Source organism: Nothobranchius furzeri, chromosome 9 (assembly GCF_043380555.1).
Source record: "Nothobranchius furzeri strain GRZ-AD chromosome 9, NfurGRZ-RIMD1, whole genome shotgun sequence".
NCBI lineage: Eukaryota > Metazoa > Chordata > Actinopteri > Cyprinodontiformes > Nothobranchiidae > Nothobranchius > Nothobranchius furzeri.
In genome coordinates this window covers 19,682,897-19,703,942 of record NC_091749.1, presented here as the reverse complement: position 1 = coordinate 19,703,942, position 21,046 = coordinate 19,682,897, and positions in this window count along the sequence as shown.

The following is a 21,046-nucleotide window of genomic DNA, read 5'->3' as shown; positions in this document are numbered from 1 at the left end:
ACTCTGGGTGCCATTTAAAAACCATAAATGCTAATGGCTCCATTCCTTTTTGGGGTAATGGGGGCTGTTAATTGGAGTACTCTAAAACAAACCTTACCTCTCTAACATATTCAGAAGCCAAGTTATAAGCCCACAAAGGTGTAACTGGACTACTTCTTTAAAGTGACACCAGGCCCGGTGACCTTTGGGACATGGTTTGACCCCCTATAGGAATGTGCGATCATCATGAAACGTTCAGATCACTTACAACTCAATAGATTCTACCTTCTTGTAACGTTTCAGCCTGATTGGACCTTGTTTTCACACAAATGGACCCAGAATGATGTGAAATTGTGCTTTGTGCAACATAATTCTGGGTGCCATTTAAAAACCATAAGTGCTAATGACTCCATTCCTTCTTGTGGTTGTAGGGGCTGTTGATTGGAGTACACTAAAACAAACCTGATCTCTCTAGGACATTCAGAAGCCAAGTTATAAGACCACAAATGTGTAACTGGACTACTTCTTTAAAATGACACCAGATCCGGTGACCTCTGGGACATGGTTTGACCCCCTTAGGAAAGTGCTATCATCATGAAACGTTCAGATCACTTACAACTCAATAGATTCTACCTTCCTGTAACGTTTCAGCCTGATTGGACCTTGTTTTCACACAAATGAACCCAGAATGATGTGAAATTGTGCTTCGTGCAACATAACTCTGGGTGCCATTTAAAAACCATAAGTGCTAATGACTCCCTTCCTTTTTGGGGTAATGGGGGCTGTTAATTGGACTACTATAAAACAAACCTGACTGCTCTAGGATATTCAGAAGCAAGGTTATAAGCCCAGAAAGGTGTAACTGGACTACTTCTTTAAAGTGACACCAGGCCCGGTGACCTTTGGGACATGGTTTGACCCCCTTAGGAAAGTGCTATCATCATGAAACGTTCAGATCACTTACAACTCAATAGATTCTACCTTCTTGTAACGTTTCAGCCTGATTGGACCTTGTTTTCACACAAATGGACCCAGAATGATGTGAAATTGTGCTTCGTGCAACATAATTCTGGGTGCTCTTTACAAACCATAAGTGCTAATGACTCCATTCCTTTTTGTGGTTGTAGGGGCTGTTCATTGGAGTACACTAAAACAAACCTGATCTCTCTAGGACATTCAGAAGCCAAGTTATAAGCCCACAAATGTGTAACTGGACTACTTCTTTAAATTGACACCAGATGCGGTGACCTTTGGGACATGGTTTGACCCCCTTAGGAAAGTGCTATCATCATGAAACATTCAGATCACTTACAACTCAATAGATTCTACTTTCCTGTAACGTTTCAGCCTGATTGGACCTTGTTTTCACACAAATGGACCCAGAATGATGTGAAATTGTGCTTCGTGCAACATAATTCTGGGTGCCATTTACAAACCATAAGTGCTAATGACTCCATTCCTTTTTGTGGTTCTAGGGGCTGTTGATTGGAGTACACTAAAACAAACCTGATCTCTCTAGGACATTCAGAAGCCAAGTTATAAGCCCACAAATGTGTAACTGGACTACTTCTTTAAAGTGACACCAGGCCCGGTGACCTTTGGGACATGGTTTGACCCCCTATAGGAATGTGCGATCATCATGAAACGTTCAGATCACTTACAACTCAATAGATTCTACCTTCTTGTAACGTTTCACCCTGATTGGACCTTGATTTCACACAAATGGACCCAGAATGATGTGAAATTGTGCTTCGTGCAACATAATTCTGGGTGCCATTTCCAAACCATAAGTGCTAATGACTCCATTCCTTTTTGTGGTTGTAGGGGCTGTTGATTGGAGTACACTAAAACAAACCTGATCTCTCTAGGACATTCAGAAGCCAAGTTATAAGCCCACAAATGTGTAACTGGACTACTTTAAATTGACACCAGATCCGGTGACCTTTGGGACATGGTTTGACCCCCTTAGGAAAGTGCTATCATCATGAAACGTTCAGATCACTTACAACTCAATAGATTCTACCTTCCTGTAACGTTTCAGCCTGATTGGACCTTGTTTTCACACAAATGAACCCAGAATGATGTGAAATTGTGCTTCGTGCAACATAATTCTGGGTGCCATTTAAAAACCATAAGTGCTAATGACTCCATTCCTTTTTGGGGTAATGGGGGTTGTTAATTGGAGTACTCTAAAACAAACCTGACCTCTCTAGGACATTCAGAAGCCAAGTTATAAGCCCACAAAGGTGTAACTGGACTACTTTTTTAAAGTGACACCAGGCCCGGTGACCTTTGGGACATGGTTTGACCACCTATAGGAATGTGCGATCATCATGAAACGTTCAGATCACTTACAACTCAATAGATTCTACCTTCTTGTAACGTTACAGCCTGACTGGACCTTGTTTTCACACAAATGGACCCAGAATGATGTGAAATTGTGCTTCGTGCAACATAATTCTGGGTGCCATTTACAAACCATAAGTGCTAATGACTCCATTCCTTTTTGTGGTTGTAGGGGCTGTTCATTGGAGTACACTAAAACAAACCTGATCTCTCTAGGACATTCAGAAGCCAAGTTATAAGCCCACAAATGTGTAACTGGACTACTTCTTTAAATTGACACCAGATCCGGTGACCTTTGGGACATGGTTTGACCCCCTTAGGAAAGTGCTATCATCATGAAACGTTCAGATCACTTACAACTCAATAGATTCTACCTTCCTGTAACGTTTCAGCCCTATTGGAACTTGTTTTCACACAAATGGACCCAGAATGATGTGAAATTGTGCTTCGTGCAACATAATTCTGGGTGCCATTTACAAACCATTAGTGCTAATGACTCCATTCTTTTTTGTGGTTGTAGGGGCTGTTGATTGGAGTACACTAAAACAAACCTGACCTCTCTAGGACATTCAGAAGCCAAGTTATAAGCCCACAAATGTGTAACTGGACTACTTCTTTAAAGTGACACCAGGCCCGGTGACCTTTTGGACATGGTTTGACCCCCTATAGGAATGTGCGATCATCATGAAACGTTCAGATCACTTACAACTCAATAGATTCTACCTTCTTGTAACGTTTCAGCCTGATTGGACCTTGTTTTCACACAAATGGACCCAGAATGATGTGAAATTGTGCTTCGTGCAACATAATTCTGGGTGCCATTTACAAACCATAAGTGCTAATGACTCCATTCATTGTTGTGGTTTTAGGGGCTTGTTTATTGGAGTACACTAAAACAAACCTGACCTCTCTAGGACATTCAGAAGCGAAGTTATAAGCCCACAAATGTGAAACTGGACTACTTCTTTAAAGTGACACCAGGCCCGGTGACCTTTGGGACATGGTTTGACCCCCTATAGGAATGTGAGATCATCATGAAACATTCAGATCACTTACAACTCAATAGATTCTACCTTCTTGTAACGTTTCAGCCTGACCGGACCTTGTTTTCACACAAATGGACCCAGAATGATGTGAAATTGTGCTTCGTGCAACATAATTCTGGGTGCCATTTAAAAACCATAAGTGCTAATGACTCCATTCCTTTTTGTGGTTGTAGGGGCTGTTGATTGGAGTACACTAAAACAAACCTGATCTCTCTAGGACATTCAGAAGCCAAGTTATAAGCCCACAAATGTGTAACTTGACTACTTCTTTAAATTGACACCAGATCCGGTGACCTCTGGGACATGGTTTGACCCCCTTAGGAAAGTGCTATCATCATGAAACGTTCAGATCACTTACAACTCAATAGATTCTACCTTCCCGTAACGTTTCAGCCTGATTGGACCTTGTTTTCACACAAATGAACCCATAATGATGTGAAATTGTGCTTTGTGCAACATAACTCTGGGTGCCATTTAAAAACCATAAATGCTAATGGCTCCATTCCTTTTTGGGGTAATGGGGGCTGTTAATTGGAGTACTCTAAAACAAACCTTACCTCTCTAACATATTCAGAAGCCAAGTTATAAGCCCACAAAGGTGTAACTGGACTACTTCTTTAAAGTGACACCAGGCCCGGTGACCTTTGGGACATGGTTTGACCCCCTATAGGAATATGCGATCATCATGAAACGTTCAGATCACTTACAACTCAATAGATTCTACCTTCTTGTAACGTTTCAGCCTGATTGGACCTTGTTTTCACACAAATGGACCCAGAATGATGTGAAATTGTGCTTTGTGCAACATAATTCTGGGTGCCATTTAAAAACCATAAGTGCTAATGACTCCATTCCTTCTTGTGGTTGTAGGGGCTGTTGATTGGAGTACACTAAAACAAACCTGATCTCTCTAGGACATTCAGAAGCCAAGTTATAAGACCACAAATGTGTAACTGGACTACTTCTTTAAAATGACACCAGATCCGGTGACCTCTGGGACATGGTTTGACCCCCTTAGGAAAGTGCTATCATCATGAAACGTTCAGATCACTTACAACTCAATAGATTCTACCTTCCTGTAACGTTTCAGCCTGATTGGACCTTGTTTTCACACAAATGAACCCAGAATGATGTGAAATTATGCTTCGTGCAACATAACTCTGGGTGCCATTTAAAAACCATAAGTGCTAATGACTCCCTTCCTTTTTGGGGTAATGGGGGCTGTTAATTGGACTACTATAAAACAAACCTGACTGCTCTAGGATATTCAGAAGCAAGGTTATAAGCCCAGTAAGGTGTAACTGGACTACTTCTTTAAAGTGACACCAGGCCCGGTGACCTTTGGGACATGGTTTGACCCCCTATAGGAATGTGCGATCATCATGAAACGTTCAGATCACTTACAACTCAATAGATTCTACCTTCTTGTAACGTTTCAGCCTAATTGGACCTTGTTTTCACACAAATGAACCCAGAATGATGTGAAATTGTGCTTCGTGCAACATAATTCTGGGTGCCATTTAAAAACCATAAGTGCTAATGACTCCATTCCTTTTTGGGGTAATGGGGGTTGTTAATTGGAGTACTCTAAAACAAACCTGGCCTCTCTAGGACATTCAGAAGCCAAGTTATAAGCCCACAAAGGTGTAACTGGACTACTTCTTTAAAGTGACACCAGGCCCGTTGACCTTTGGGACATGGTTTGACCCCCTATAGGAATGTGCGATCATCATGAAACGTTCAGATCACTTACAACTCAATAGATTCTACCTTCTTGTAACGTTTCAGCCTGATTGGACCTTGTTTTCACACAAATGGACCCAGAATGATGTGAAATTGTGCTTCGTGCAACATAATTCTGGGTGCTCTTTACAAACCATAAGTGCTAATGACTCCATTCCTTTTTGTGGTTGTAGGGGCTGTTCATTGGAGTACACTAAAACAAACCTGATCTCTCTAGGACATTCAGAAGCCAAGTTATAAGCCCACAAATGTGTAACTGGACTACTTCTTTAAATTCACACCAGATCCGGTGACCTTTGGGACATGGTTTGACCCCCTTAGGAAAGTGCTATCATCATGAAACATTCAGATCACTTACAACTCAATAGATTCTACTTTCCTGTAACGTTTCAGCCTGATTGGACCTTGTTTTCACACAAATGGACCCAGAATGATGTGAAATTGTGCTTCGTGCAACATAATTCTGGGTGCCATTTACAAACCATAAGTGCTAATGACTCCATTCCTTTTTGTGGTTCTAGGGGCTGTTGATTGGAGTACACTAAAACAAACCTGATCTCTCTAGGACATTCAGAAGCCAAGTTATAAGCCCACAAATGTGTAACTGGACTACTTCTTTAAAGTGACACCAGGCCCGGTGACCTTTGGGACATGGTTTGACCCCCTATAGGAATGTGCGATCATCATGAAACGTTCAGATCACTTACAACTCAATAGATTCTACCTTCTTGTAACGTTTCACCCTGATTGGACCTTGATTTCACACAAATGGACCCAGAATGATGTGAAATTGTGCTTCGTGCAACATAATTCTGGGTGCCATTTCCAAACCATAAGTGCTAATGACTCCATTCCTTTTTGTGGTTGTAGGGGCTGTTGATTGGAGTACACTAAAACAAACCTGATCTCTCTAGGACATTCAGAAGCCAAGTTATAAGCCCACAAATGTGTAACTGGACTACTTTAAATTGACACCAGATCCGGTGACCTTTGGGACATGGTTTGACCCCCTTAGGAAAGTGCTATCATCATGAAACGTTCAGATCACTTACAACTCAATAGATTCTACCTTCCTGTAACGTTTCAGCCTGATTGGACCTTGTTTTCACACAAATGAACCCAGAATGATGTGAAATTGTGCTTCGTGCAACATAATTCTGGGTGCCATTTAAAAACCATAAGTGCTAATGACTCCATTCCTTTTTGGGGTAATGGGGGTTGTTAATTGGAGTACTCTAAAACAAACCTGACCTCTCTAGGACATTCAGAAGCCAAGTTATAAGCCCACAAAGGTGTAACTGGACTACTTTTTTAAAGTGACACCAGGCCCGGTGACCTTTGGGACATGGTTTGACCCCCTATAGGAATGTGCGATCATCATGAAACGTTCAGATCACTTACAACTCAATAGATTCTACCTTCTTGTAACGTTACAGCCTGACTGGACCTTGTTTTCACACAAATGGACCCAGAATGATGTGAAATTGTGCTTCGTGCAACATAATTCTGGGTGCCATTTACAAACCATAAGTGCTAATGACTCCATTCCTTTTTGTGGTTGTAGGGGCTGTTCATTGGAGTACACTAAAACAAACCTGATCTCTCTAGGACATTCAGAAGCCAAGTTATAAGCCCACAAATGTGTAACTGGACTACTTCTTTAAATTGACACCAGATCCGGTGACCTTTGGGACATGGTTTGACCCCCTTAGGAAAGTGCTATCATCATGAAACGTTCAGATCACTTACAAATCAATAGATTCTACCTTCCTGTAACGTTTCAGCCCTATTGGAACTTGTTTTCACACAAATGGACCCAGAATGATGTGAAATTGTGCTTCGTGCAACATAATTCTGGGTGCCATTTACAAACCATTAGTGCTAATGACTCCATTCTTTTTTGTGGTTGTAGGGGCTGTTGATTGGAGTACACTAAAACAAACCTGACTTCTCTAGGACATTCAGAAGCCAAGTTATAAGCCCACAAATGTGTAACTGGACTACTTCTTTAAATTGACACCAGGCCCGGTGACCTTTGGGACATGGTTTGACCCCCTTAGGAAAGTGCTATCATCATGAAACATTCAGATCACTTACAACTCAATAGATTCTACTTTCCTGTAACGTTTCAGCCTGATTGGACCTTGTTTTCACACAAATGGACCCAGAATGATGTGAAATTGTGCTTCGTGCAACATAATTCTGGGTGCCATTTACAAACCATAAGTGCTAATGACTCCATTCCTTTTTGTGGTTCTAGGGGCTGTTGATTGGAGTACACTAAAACAAACCTGACCTCTCTAGGACATTCAGAAGCCAAGTTATAAGCCCACAAATGTGTAACTGGACTACTTCTTTAAAGTGACACCAGGCCCGGTGACCTTTGGGACATGGTTTGACCCCCTATAGGAATGTGCGATCATCATGAAACGTTCAGATCACTTACAACTCAATAGATTCTACCTTCTTGTAACGTTTCACCCTGATTGGACCTTGATTTCACACAAATGGACCCAGAATGATGTGAAATTGTGCTTCGTGCAACATAATTCTGGGTGCCATTTCCAAACCATGAGTGCTAATGACTCCATTCCTTTTTGTGGTTGTAGGGGCTGTTGATTGGAGTACACTAAAACAAACCTGATCTCTCTAGGACATTCAGAAGCCAAGTTATAAGCCCACAAATGTGTAACTGGACTACTTTAAATTGACACCAGATCCGGTGACCTTTGGGACATGGTTTGACCCCCTTAGGAAAGTGCTATCATCATGAAACGTTCAGATCACTTACAACTCAATAGATTCTACCTTCCTGTAACGTTTCAGCCTGATTGGACCTTGTTTTCACACAAATGAACCCAGAATGATGTGAAATTGTGCTTCGTGCAACATAATTCTGGGTGCCATTTAAAAACCATAAGTGCTAATGACTCCATTCCTTTTTGGGGTAATGGGGGTTGTGAATTGGAGTACTCTAAAACAAACCTGACCTCTCTAGGACATTCAGAAGCCAAGTTATAAGCCCACAAAGGTGTAACTGGACTACTTTTTTAAAGTGACACCAGGCCCGGTGACCTTTGGGACATGGTTTGACCCCCTATAGGAATGTGCGATCATCATGAAACGTTCAGATCACTTACAACTCAATAGATTCTACCTTCTTGTAACGTTACAGCCTGACTGGACCTTGTTTTCACACAAATGGACCCAGAATGATGTGAAATTGTGCTTCGTGCAACATAATTCTGGGTGCCATTTACAAACCATAAGTGCTAATGACTCCATTCCTTTTTGTGGTTGTAGGGGCTGTTCATTGGAGTACACTAAAACAAACCTGATCTCTCTAGGACATTCAGAAGCCAAGTTATAAGCCCACAAATGTGTAACTGGACTACTTCTTTAAATTGACACCAGATCCGGTGACCTTTGGGACATGGTTTGACCCCCTTAGGAAAGTGCTATCATCATGAAACGTTCAGATCACTTACAAATCAATAGATTCTACCTTCCTGTAACGTTTCAGCCCTATTGGAACTTGTTTTCACACAAATGGACCCAGAATGATGTGAAATTGTGCTTCGTGCAACATAATTCTGGGTGCCATTTACAAACCATTAGTGCTAATGACTCCATTCTTTTTTGTGGTTGTAGGGGCTGTTGATTGGAGTACACTAAAACAAACCTGACCTCTCTAGGACATTCAGAAGCCAAGTTATAAGCCCACAAATGTGTAACTGGACTACTTCTTTAAAGTGACACCAGGCCCGGTGACCTTTGGGACATGGTTTGACCCCCTATAGGAATGTGCGATCATCATGAAACGTTCAGATCACTTAAACTCAATAGATTCTACCTTCTTGTAACGTTTCAGTCTGATTGGACCTTGTTTTCACACAAATGGACCCAGAATGATGTGAAATTGTGCTTTGTGCAACATAATTCTGGGTGCCATTTCCAAACCATAAGTGCTAATGACTCCATTCCTTTTTGTGGTTGTAGGGGCTGTTGATTGGAGTAAACTAAAACAAACCTGATCTCTCTAGGACATTCAGAAGCCAAGTTATAAGCCCACAAATGTGTAACTGGACTACTTCTTTAAATTGACACCAGATCCGGTGACCTCTGGGACATGGTTTGACCCCCTTAAGGAAAGTGCTATCATCATGAAATGTTCAGATCACTTACAACTCAATAGATTCTACCTTCCTGTAACGTTTCAGCCTGATTGGACCTTGTTTTCACGCAAATGAACCCAGAATGATGTGAAATTGTGCTTCGTGCAACATAATTCTGGGTGCCATTTAAAAACCATAAGTGATAATGACTCCATTCCTTTTTGGGGTAATGGGGGCTGTTAACTGGAGTACTCTAAAACAAACATAACCTCTCTAGGACATTCAGAAGCCAAGTTATAAGCCCATAAAGGTGTAACTGGACTACTTCTTTAAAGTGACACCAGGCCCGGTGACCTTTGGGACATGGTTTGACCACCTATAGGAAAGTGTGATCATCATGAAACGTTCAGATCACTTACAACTCAATAGATTCTACCTTCTTGTAACGTTTCAGCCTGATTGGACCTTGTTTTCACACAAATGGACCCAGAATGATGTGAAATTGTGCTTCGTGCAACATAATTCTGGGTGCCATTTCCAAACCATAAGTGCTAATGACTCCATTCCTTTTTGTGGTTGTAGGCGCTGTTGATTGGAGTACACTAAAACAAACATGATCTCTCTAGGACATTCAGAAGCCAAGTTATAAGGCCACAAATGTGTAACTGGACTACTTCTTTAAATTGACACAAGATCCGGTGACCTTTGGGACATGGTTTGACCCCCTTAGGAAAGTGCTATCATCATTAAACGTTCAGATCACTTACAACTCAATAGATTCTACCTTCTTGTAACGTTTCAGCCTGATTGGACCTTGTTTTCACACAAATGCACCCAGAATGATGTGAAATTGTGCTTCGTGCAACATAATTCTGGGTGCCATTTCCAATCCATAAGAGCTAATGACTCAATTTCTTTTTGGGAAAATGGGGGCTGTTAATTGGAGTACTCTAAAACAAACCTGACCTCTCTAGGATATTCAGAAGCCAAGTTATAAGCCCACAAAGGTGTAACTGGACTACTTCTTTAAAGTGACACCAGGCCCGGTGACCTTTGGGACATGGTTTGACCCCCTTAGGAAAGTGCTATCATCATGAAACGTTCAGATCACTTACAACTCAATAGATTCTACCTTCTTGTAACGTTTCAGCCTGATTGGACCTTGTTTTCACACAAATGGACCCAGAATGATGTGAAATTGTGCTTCGTGCAACATAATTCTGGGTGCCATTTCCAAACCATAAGTGCTAATGACTTCATTCCTTTTTGTGGTTGTATGGGCTGTTGATTGGAGTACATTAAAACAAACTTGATCTCTCTAGGACATTCAGAAGGCAAGTTATAAGCCCACAAATGTGTAACTGGACTACTTTAAATTGACACCAGATCTGGTGACCTTTGGGAAATGGTTTGACCCTCTTAGGAAAGTGCTTTCATCATGAAACGTTCAGATCACTTACAACTCAATAGATTCTACCTTCCTGTAACGTGTCAGCCTGATTGGACCTTGTTTACACACAAATGGACCCAGAATGATGTGAAATTGTGCTTCGTGCAACATAATTCTGGGTGCCATTTAAACACCATAAGTGCTAATGACTCCATTCCTTTTTGGGAAAATGGGGGCTGTTGATTGGAGTACTCTAGAACAAACCTGACCTCTCTAGGATATTCAGAAGCCAAGTTATAAGCCCACAAAGGTATAACTGGACTACTTCTTTAAAGTGACACCAGGCCCGGTGACCTTTGGGACATGGTTTGACCCCCTTAGGAAAGTGCTATCATCATGAAACGTTCAGATCACTTACAACTCAATAGATTCTACCTTCTTGTAACGTTTCAGCCTGAATGGACCTTGTTTTCACACAAATGGACCCAGAATGATGTGAAATTGTGCTTCGTGCAACATAATTCTGGGTGCCATTTACAAACCATAAGTGCTAATGACTCCATTTATTTTTGTGGTTGTAGGGGCTGTTGATTGGAGTACACTAAAACAAACCTGACCTCTCTAGGACATTCAGAAGCGAAGTTATAAGCCCACAAATGTGTAACTGGACTACTTCTTTAAAGTGACACCAGGCCCGGTGACCTTTGGGACATGGTTTGACCCCCTATAGGAATGTACAATCATCATGAAACATTCAGATCACTTACAACTCAATAGATTCTACCTTCTTGTAACGTTTCAGCCTGATTGGACCTTGTTTTCACACAAATGGACCCAGAATGATGTGAAATTGTGCTTCGTGCAACATAATTCTGGGTGCCATTTCCAAACCATAAGTGCTAATGACTCCATTCCTTTTTGTGGTTGTAGGGGCTGTTGATTGGAGTACACTAAAACAAACCTGATCTCTCTAGGACATCCAGAATTCAAGTTATAAGCCCACAAATGTGTAACTGGACCACTTCTTTAAAGTGACACCAGATCCGGTGACCTTTGGGACATGGTTTGACCCCCTTAGGAAAGTGCTATCATCATGAAACGTTCAGATCACTTACAACTCAATAGATTCTACCTTCTTGTAACGTTTCAGCCTGATTGGACCTTGTTTTCACACAAATGGACCCAGAATGATGTGAAATTGTGCTTCGTGCAACATAATTCTGGGTGCCATTTCCAAACCATAAGTGCTAATGACTCCATTCCTTTTTGTGGTTGTAGGGGCTGTTGATTGGAGTACACTAAAACAAACCTGATCTCTCTAGGACATTCAGAAGCCAAGTTATAAGCCCACAAATGTGTAACTGGACCACTTCTTTAAATTGACACCAGATCCAGTGACCTTTGGGACATGGTTTGACCCCCTTAGGAAAGTGCTATCATCATGAAACGTTCAGATCACTTACAACTCAATAGATTCTACCTTCTTGTAACGTTTCAGCCTGATTGGACCTTGTTTTCACACAAATGAACCCAGAATGATGTGAAATTGTGCTTCGTGCAACATAATTCTGGGTGCCATTTCCAAACCATAAGTGCTAATGACTCCATTCCTTTTTGTGGTTTTAGGGGCTGTTGATTGGAGTACACTAAAACAAACCTGATCTCTCTAGGACATTCAGAAGCCAAGTTATAAGCCCACAAATGTGTAACTGGACTACTTCTTTAAATTGACACCAGATCCGGTGACCTTTGGGACATGGTTTGACCCCCTTAAGAAAGTGCTATCAACATGAAACGTTCAGATCACTTACAACTCAATAGATTCTACCTTCTTGTAACGTTTCAGCCTGATTGGACCTTGTTTTCACACAAATGGACCCAGAATGATGTGAAATTTTGCTTCGTGCAACATAATTCTGGGTGCCATTTCCAAACCATAAGTGCTAATGACTCCATTCCTTTTTGTGGTTGTAGGGGCTGTTGATTGGAGTAAACTAAAACAAACCTGATCTCTCTAGGACATTCAGAAGCCAAGTTATAAGCCCACAAATGTGTAACTGGACCACTTCTTTAAATTGACACCAGATCCGGTGACCTTTGGGACATGGTTTGACCCCCTTTGGAAAGTGCGATCATCATGAAACATTCGGATCACTTACAAATCAATAGATTCTACCTTCCTGTAACGTTTCAGCCTGATTGGACATTGTTTTCACACAAATGAACCCAGAATGATGTGAAATTGTACTTCGTGCAACATAATTCTGGGTGCCATTTAAAAACCATAAATGCTAATGACTCCATTCCTTTTTGGGGTAATAAGGGCTGTTAATTGGAGTACTCTAAAAAAACCTGACCTCTCTAGGATATTCAGAAGCCAAGTTATAAGCCCACAAATGTGTAACTGGACCACTTCTTTAAATTGACACCAGATCCGGTGACCTTTGGGACATGGTTTGACCCCCTTAGGAAAGTGCTATCATCATGAAACGTTCAGATCACTTACAACTCAATAGATTCTACCTTCTTGTAACGTTTCAGCCTGATTGGACCTTGTTTTCACACAAATGAACCCAGAATGATGTGAAATTGTGCTTCGTGCAACATAATTCTGGGTGCCATTTCCAAACCATAAGTGCTAATGACTCCATTCCTTTTTGTCGTTGTAGGGGCTGTTGATTGGAGTAAATTAAAACAAACCTGATCTTTCTAGGACATTCAGAAGCCAAGTTATAAGCCCACAAATGTGAAACTGGACTACTTTAAATTGACACCAGATCCGGTGACCTTTGGGACATGGTTTGACCCCCTTAGGAAAGTGCTATCATCATGAAACTTTCAGATCACTTACAACTCAATAGATTCTACCTTCCTGTAACGTTTCAGCCTGATTGGACCTTGTTTTCACACAAATGAACCCAGAATGATGTGAAATTGTGCTTCGTGCAACATAATTCTGGGTGCCATTTACAAACCATAAGTGCTAATGACTCCATTCCTTTTTGGGAAAATGGGGGCTGTTAATTGGAGTACTCTAAAACAAACCTGACCTCTCTAGGATATTCAGAAGCCAAGTTATAAGCCCACAAAGGTGTAACTGGACTACTTCTTTAAAGTGACACCAGGCCCGGTGACCTTTGGGACATGGTTTGACCCCCTTAGGAAAGTGCTATCATCATGAAACGTTCAGATCACTTACAACTCAATAGATTCTACCTTCTTGTAACGTTTCAGCCTGATTGGACCTTGTTTTCACACAAATGGACCCAGAATGATGTGAAATTGTGCTTCGTGCAACATAATTCTGGGTGCCATTTCCAAACCATAAGTGCTAATGACTCCATTCCTTTTTGTGGTTGTAGGGGCTGTTGATTGGAGTACACTAAAACAAACCTGATCTCTCTAGGACATTCAGAAGCCAAGTTATAAGCCCACAAATGTGTAACTGGACCACTTCTTTAAATTGACACCAGATCCGGTGACCTTTGGGACATGGTTTGACCCCCTTAGGAAAGTGCTATCATCATGAAACGTTCAGATCACTTACAACTCAATGGATTCTACCTTCCTGTAACGTTTCAGCCTGATTGGACCTTGTTTTCACACAAATGAACCCAGAATGATGTGAAATTGTGCTTCGTGCAACATAATTCTGGGTGCCATTTCCAAACCATAAGTGCTAATGACTCCATTCCTTTTTGTGGTTTTAGGGGCTGTTGATTGGAGTACACTAAAACAAACCTGATCTCTCTAGGACATTCAGAAGCCAAGTTATAAGCCCACAAATGTGTAACTGGACTACTTCTTTAAATTGACACCAGATCCAGTGACCTTTGGGACATGGTTTGACCCCCTTAAGAAAGTGTTATCAACATGAAACGTTCAGATCACTTACAACTCAATAGATTCTACCTTCTTGTAACGTTTCAGCCTGATTGGACCTTGTTTTCACACAAATGGACCCAGAATGATGTGAAATTGTGCTTCGTGCAACATAATTCTGGGTGCCATTTCCAAACCATAAGTGCTAATGACTCCATTCCTTTTTGTGGTTGTAGGGGCTGTTGATTGGAGTACTCTAAACAAACCTGATCTCTCTAGGACATTCAGAAGCCAAGTTATAAGCCCACAAATGTGTAACTGGACCACTTCTTTAAATTGACACCAGATCCGGTGACCTTTGGGACATGGTTTGACCGCCTTTGGAAAGTGCGATCATCATGAAACGTTCGGATCACTTACAAATCAATAGATTCTACCTTCCTGTAACGTTTCAGCCTGACTGGACCTTGTTTTCACACAAATGAACCCAGAATGATGTGAAATTGTACTTCGTGCAACATAATTCTGGGTGCCATTTAAAAACCATAAGTGCTAATGACTCCATTCCTTTTTGGGGTAATAAGGGCTGTTAATTGGAGTACTCTAAAAAAACCTGACCTCTCTAGGATATTCAGAAGCCAAGTTATAAGCCCACAAAGGTGTAACTGGACTACTTCTTTAAAGTGACACCAGGCCCGGTGAACTTTGGGACATGGTTTGACCCCCTATAGGAATGTGCGATCAATATGAAACGTTCAGATCACTTACAACTCAATAGATTCTACCTTCTTGTAACGTTTCAGCCTGATTGGACCTTGTTTTCACACAAATGGACCCAGAATGATGTGAAATTGTGCTTCGTGCAACATAATTCTGGGTGCCATTTACAAACCATAAGTGCGAATGACTCCATTCCTTTTTGTGGTTGTAGGGGCTGTTGATTGGAGTACACTAAAACAAACCTGATCTCTCTAGGACATTCAGAAGCCAAGTTATAAGCCCACAAATTTGTAACTGGACCACTTCTTTAAATTGACACCAGATCCGGTGACCTTTGGGACATGGTTTGACCCCCTTAGGAAAGTGCTATCATCATGAAACGTTCAGATCACTTACAACTCAATAGATTCTACCTTCTTGTAACGTTTCAGCCTGATTGGACCTTGTTTTCACACAAATGAACCCAGAATGATGTGAAATTGTGCTTCGTGCAACATAATTCTGGGTGCCATTTCCAAACCATAAGTGCTAATGACTCCATTCCTTTTTGTCGTTGTAGGGGCTGTTGATTGGAGTAAATTAAAACAAACCTGATCTTTCTAGGACATTCAGAAGCCAAGTTATAAGCCCACAAATGTGTAACTGGACTACTTTAAATTGACACCAGATCCGGTGACCTTTGGGACATGGTTTGACCCCCTTAGGAAAGTGCTATCATCATGAAACTTTCAGATCACTTACAACTCAATAGATTCTACCTTCCTGTAACGTTTCAGCCTGATTGGACCTTGTTTTCACACAAATGAACCCAGAATGATGTGAAATTGTGCTTCGTGCAACATAATTCTGGGTGCCATTTACAAACCATAAGTGCTAATGACTCCATTCCTTTTTGGGAAAATGGGGGCTGTTAATTGGAGTACTCTAAAACAAACCTGACCTCTCTAGGATATTCAGAAGCCAAGTTATAAGCCCACAAAGGTGTAACTGGACTACTTCTTTAAAGTGACACCAGACCCGGTGACCTTTGGGACATGGTTTGACCCCCTTAGGAAAGTGCTATCATCATGAAACATTCAGATCACTTACAACTCAATAGAATATACCTTCTTGTAACGTTTCAGCCTGATTGGACCTTGTTTTCACACAAATGGACCCAGAATGATGTGAAATTGTGCTTCGTGCAACATAATTCTGGGTGCCATTTCCAAACCATAAGTGCTAATGACTCCATTCCTTTTTTGTGGTTGTAGGGGCTGTTGATTGGAGTACACTAAAACAAACCTGATCTCTCTAGGACATTCAGAAGCCAAGTTATAAGCCCACAAATGTGTAACTGGACCACTTCTTTAAATTGACACCAGATCCGGTGACCTTTGGGACATGGTTTGACCGCCTTAGGAAAGTGCTATCATCATGAAACGTTCAGATCACTTACAACTCAATGGATTCTACCTTCCTGTAACGTTTCAGCCTGATTGGACCTTGTTTTCACACAAATGAACCCAGAATGATGTGAAATTGTGCTTCATGCAACATAATTCTGGGTGCCATTTAAAAACCATAAGTGCTAATGACTCCATTCCTTTTTGGGGTAATGGGGGCTGTTAATTGGAGTACTCTAAAACAAACCTGACCTCTCTAGGATATTCAGAAGCCAAGTTATAAGCCCACAAAGGTGTAACTGGACTACTTCTTTAAAGTAACACCAGGCCCGGTGACCTTTGGGACATGGTTTGACCCCCTATAGGAATCTGTGATCATCATGAAACGTTCAGATCACTTACAACTCAATAGATTCTACCTTCTTGTAACGTTTCAGCCTGACCGGACCTTGTTTTCACACAAATGGACCCAGAATGATGTGAAATTGTGCTTCGTGCAACATAATTCTGGGTGCCATTTAAAAACCATAAGTGCTAATGACTCCGTTCCTTTTTGTGGTTGTAGGGGCTGTTGATTGGAGTACACTAAAACAAACCTGATCTCTCTAGGACATTCAGAAGCCAAGTTATAAGCCCACAAATGTGTAACTGGACTACTTCTTTAAATTGACACCAGATCCGGTGACCTTTGGGACATGGTTTGACCCCCTTAAGAAAGTGCTATCAACATGAAACGTTCAGATCACTTACAACTCAATAGATTCTACCTTCTTGTAACGTTTCAGCCTGATTGGACCTTGTTTTCACACAAATGGACCCAGAATGATGTGAAATTGTGCTTCGTGCAACATAATTCTGGGTGCCATTTCCAAACCATAAGTGCTAATGACTCCATTCCTTTTTGTGGTTGTAGGGGCTGTTGATTGGAGTACACTAAAACAAACCTGATCTCTCTAGGACATTCAGAAGCCAAGTTATAAGCCCACAAATGTGTAACTGGACTACTTTAAATTGACACCAGATCCGGTGACCTTTGGGACATGGTTTGACCCCCTTAAGAAAGTGCTATCAACATGAAACGTTCAGATCACTTACAACTCAATAGATTCTACCTTCTTGTAACGTTTCAGCCTGATTGGACCTTGTTTTCACACAAATGGACCCAGAATGATGTGAAATTGTGCTTCGTGCAAAATAATTCTGGGTGCCATTTCCAAACCATAAGTGCTAATGACTCCATTCCTTTTTGTGGTTGTAGGGGCTGTTGATTGGAGTACACTAAAACAAACCTGATCTCTCTAGGACATTCAGAAGCCAAGTTATAAGCCCACAAATGTGTAACTGGACCACTTCTTTAAATTGACACCAGATCCGGTGACCTTTGGGACATGGTTTGACCCCCTTAGGAAAGTGCTATCATCATGAAACGTTCAGATCACTTACAACTCAATAGATTCTACCTTCTTGTAACGTTTCAGCCTGATTGGACCTTGTTTTCACACAAATGAACCCAGAATGATGTGAAATTGTGCTTCGTGCAACATAATTCTGGGTGCCATTTCCAAACCATAAGTGCTAATGACTCCATTCCTTTTTGTCGTTGTAGGGGCTGTTGATTGGAGTAAATTAAAACAAACCTGATCTTTCTAGGACATTCAGAAGCCAAGTTATAAGCCCACAAATGTGAAACTGGACTACTTTAAATTGACACCAGATCCGGTGACCTTTGGGACATGGTTTGACCCCCTTAGGAAAGTGCTATCATCATGAAACTTTCAGATCACTTACAACTCAATAGATTCTACCTTCCTGTAACGTTTCAGCCTGATTGGACCTTGTTTTCACACAAATGAACCCAGAATGATGTGAAATTGTGCTTCGTGCAACATAATTCTGGGTGCCATTTACAAACCATAAGTGCTAATGACTCCATTCCTTTTTGGGAAAATGGGGGCTGTTAATTGGAGTACTCTAAAACAAACCTGACCTCTCTAGGATATTCAGAAGCCAAGTTATAAGCCCACAAAGGTGTAACTGGACTACTTCTTTAAAGTGACACCAGGCCCGGTGACCTTTGGGACATGGTTTGACCCCCTTAGGAAAGTGCTATCATCATGAAACGTTCAGATCACTTACAACTCAATAGATTCTACCTTCTTGTAACGTTTCAGCCTGATTGGACCTTGTTTTCACACAAATGGACCCAGAATGATGTGAAATTGTGCTTCGTGCAACATAATTCTGGGTGCCATTTCCAAACCATAAGTGCTAATGACTCCATTCCTTTTTGTGGTTGTAGGGGCTGTTGATTGGAGTACACTAAAACAAACCTGATCTCTCTAGGACATTCAGAAGCCAAGTTATAAGCCCACAAATGTGTAACTGGACCACTTCTTTAAATTGACACCAGATCCGGTGACCTTTGGGACATGGTTTGACCCCCTTAGGAAAGTGCTATCATCATGAAACGTTCAGATCACTTACAACTCAATGGATTCTACCTTCCTGTAACGTTTCAGCCTGATTGGACCTTGTTTTCACACAAATGAACCCAGAATGATGTGAAATTGTGCTTCGTGCAACATAATTCTGGGTGCCATTTCCAAACCATAAGTGCTAATGACTCCATTCCTTTTTGTGGTTTTAGGGGCTGTTGATTGGAGTACACTAAAACAAACCTGATCTCTCTAGGACATTCAGAAGCCAAGTTATAAGCCCACAAATGTGTAACTGGACTACTTCTTTAAATTGACACCAGATCCAGTGACCTTTGGGACATGGTTTGACCCCCTTAAGAAAGTGTTATCAACATGAAACGTTCAGATCACTTACAACTCAATAGATTCTACCTTCTTGTAACGTTTCAGCCTGATTGGACCTTGTTTTCACACAAATGGACCCAGAATGATGTGAAATTGTGCTTCGTGCAACATAATTCTGGGTGCCATTTCCAAACCATAAGTGCTAATGACTCCATTCCTTTTTGTGGTTGTAGGGGCTGTTGATTGGAGTACTCTAAACAAACCTGATCTCTCTAGGACATTCAGAAGCCAAGTTATAAGCCCACAAATGTGTAACTGGACCACTTCTTTAAATTGACACCAGATCCGGTGACCTTTGGGACATGGTTTGACCGCCTTTGGAAAGTGCGATCATCATGAAACGTTCGGATCACTTACAAATCAATAGATTCTACCTTCCTGTAACGTTTCAGCCTGACTGGACCTTGTTTTCACACAAATGAACCCAGAATGATGTGAAATTGTACTTCGTGCAACATAATTCTGGGTGCCATTTAAAAACCATAAGTGCTAATGACTCCATTCCTTTTTGGGGTAATAAGGGCTGTTAATTGGAGTACTCTAAAAAAACCTGACCTCTCTAGGATATTCAGAAGCCAAGTTATAAGCCCACAAAGGTGTAACTGGACTACTTCTTTAAAGTGACACCAGGCCCGGTGAACTTTGGGACATGGTTTGACCCCCTATAGGAATGTGCGATCAATATGAAACGTTCAGATCACTTACAACTCAATAGATTCTACCTTCTTGTAACGTTTCAGCCTGATTGGACCTTGTTTTCACACAAATGGACCCAGAATGATGTGAAATTGTGCTTCGTGCAACATAATTCTGGGTGCCATTTACAAACCATAAGTGCGAATGACTCCATTCCTTTTTGTGGTTGTAGGGGCTGTTGATTGGAGTACACTAAAACAAACCTGATCTCTCTAGGACATTCAGAAGCCAAGTTATAAGCCCACAAATTTGTAACTGGACCACTTCTTTAAATTGACACCAGATCCGGTGACCTTTGGGACATGGTTTGACCCCCTTAGGAAAGTGCTATCATCATGAAACGTTCAGATCACTTACAACTCAATAGATTCTACCTTCTTGTAACGTTTCAGCCTGATTGGACCTTGTTTTCACACAAATGAACCCAGAATGATGTGAAATTGTGCTTCGTGCAACATAATTCTGGGTGCCATTTCCAAACCATAAGTGCTAATGACTCCATTCCTTTTTGTCGTTGTAGGGGCTGTTGATTGGAGTAAATTAAAACAAACCTGATCTTTCTAGGACATTCAGAAGCCAAGTTATAAGCCCACAAATGTGTAACTGGACTACTTTAAATTGACACCAGATCCGGTGACCTTTGGGACATGGTTTGACCCCCTTAGGAAAGTGCTATCATCATGAAACTTTCAGATCACTTACAACTCAATAGATTCTACCTTCCTGTAACGTTTCAGCCTGATTGGACCTTGTTTTCACACAAATGAACCCAGAATGATGTGAAATTGTGCTTCGTGCAACATAATTCTGGGTGCCATTTACAAACCATAAGTGCTAATGACTCCATTCCTTTTTGGGAAAATGGGGGCTGTTAATTGGAGTACTCTAAAACAAACCTGACCTCTCTAGGATATTCAGAAGCCAAGTTATAAGCCCACAAAGGTGTAACTGGACTACTTCTTTAAAGTGACACCAGACCCGG